The 1,591-nt window shown below is 48.4% G+C and overlaps 1 pseudogene; it reads right to left on the reverse strand.

The window, feature by feature from the left end:
• Positions 1 to 396: 396 nt before the first annotated feature.
• On the reverse strand, positions 397 to 1,187 carry LOC133249191 (ferritin heavy chain-like; annotated as a pseudogene).
• Positions 1,188 to 1,591: the final 404 nt, after the last annotated feature.

Here is a 1,591-nt window from a genome sequence, read left to right on the forward strand (position 1 = left end):
TCCCTCACAGCATCAGAGTCTCTTCCAATGAGTCAACTCTTTGCATGAGATGGCAAAAGTATTGCAGTTTCAGCTTTAGCATCAGTCCTTCCAAAGAACACCCAGGGCTAATCTCCTTTAGAATGGACTGGTTGGATATCCTTGCAGCCCAAGGGCCTCTCAAGAGTCTTCTCCAACACCACAGTTCAAAAGCAGCAATTCTTCGGTGCTCAGCTTTCTTCACAGTCCAACTCTCACATCCATACATGACCACTGGGAAAACCATAGCCTTGACTAGACGGACATTTCTTGGCAAAGTAATGTCTCTGCTTTTCAATATGCTATCTACATTGGTCATAACTTTCCTTCCAAGGAGTAAATGTCTTTTTTTTAATTTATTTTTTATTTTTTTTGGGGGGGTACCAAATTACTTTATTTGAAGGAATGGTACTAAAGAAAGAACTTAAGTAGATGTTTTGTTACAACTTATAGAAAAGATGAAGGTAACCCAAATATGCATGCACTGCCTTGGTGACCAGGGAAGTCACCCCTGTGGCTGTGGGAAACCAGCCTGAGGCTTAGCTCTCACTGTGTCCCAGGGTGTGCTTGTCAAAGAGGTACTCTGCCATGCCAGATCCAGGGGCCCCCATCTTGCGCAGGTTGGTTATGTGGTCACCCAATTCTTTGATGGCTTCCACCTGCTCATTTAGGTAATGAGTCTCAATGAAATCACACAGATGGGGATCATTTTTTTCAGTGGCCAGTTTGTGCAGTTCCAGTAGTGACTGATTCACACTTCTCTCCAAGCACAGCACACATTCCATTGCAGTCAGCCCATTCTCCCAGTCATCACGGTCTGGTTTCTTGATATCCTGAAGGAAGATTCGGCCGCCTCACTGGTTCTGCAGCTTCATCAGTCTCTCAGCATGTTCCCTCTCCTCATGAGATTGGTGAAGAAAGTATTTGGCAAAGTTCTTCAAAACCACATCATCACGGTCAAAATAGTACGACATGATCAGGTAGACATAGGAGGCGTAGAGCTCCAGGTTGATCTGGAGGTTGATGGCGGCCTCCGAGTCCTGGTGGTAGTTCTGGCGCACCTGCGAGGGGGATGCGGTCGTCATGGTGGGCGGCTGAAAACGGGCGGTGGTGGTGGTGGTGGCGGCGACGGCCGAGCGGCGCTGGAGCGGTGGCGGGGACCTTGGGCCGGTCGGAGGGCGCTGTCAAGTGGTGACGAGGGCTGGCTCTGAGCGGCAGGCTGGGGTGGGGTGGGGGAGACGAGCAGCCGGGTTCCGTTCAAGCACTGTTGAAGCAGGAAACCGCGGGGACTCTCTGCTAAGACTGTGTGTAAATGTCTTTTAATTTCATGGCTGCAATCACTATCTGCAGTGATTTTGGAACCCCCCCTCCCCCCAAAAAAAATAAAGTCTGACACTGTTTCCACTGTTTCCCCATCTATTTTCCATGAAGTGATGGGACCAGATGCCATGATCTTCATTTTCTGAATGTTGAGCTTTAAGCCAACTTTTTCACTCTCCACTTTCACTTACATCAAGAGGCTTTTGAGTTCCTCTTCACTTTCTGCCATAAGAGTGGTGTCATCTGCATATCT

The sequence above is a fragment of the Bos javanicus genome, chromosome 6, assembly GCF_032452875.1.
Source record: "Bos javanicus breed banteng chromosome 6, ARS-OSU_banteng_1.0, whole genome shotgun sequence".
In the NCBI taxonomy this organism is placed as follows: domain Eukaryota; kingdom Metazoa; phylum Chordata; class Mammalia; order Artiodactyla; family Bovidae; genus Bos; species Bos javanicus.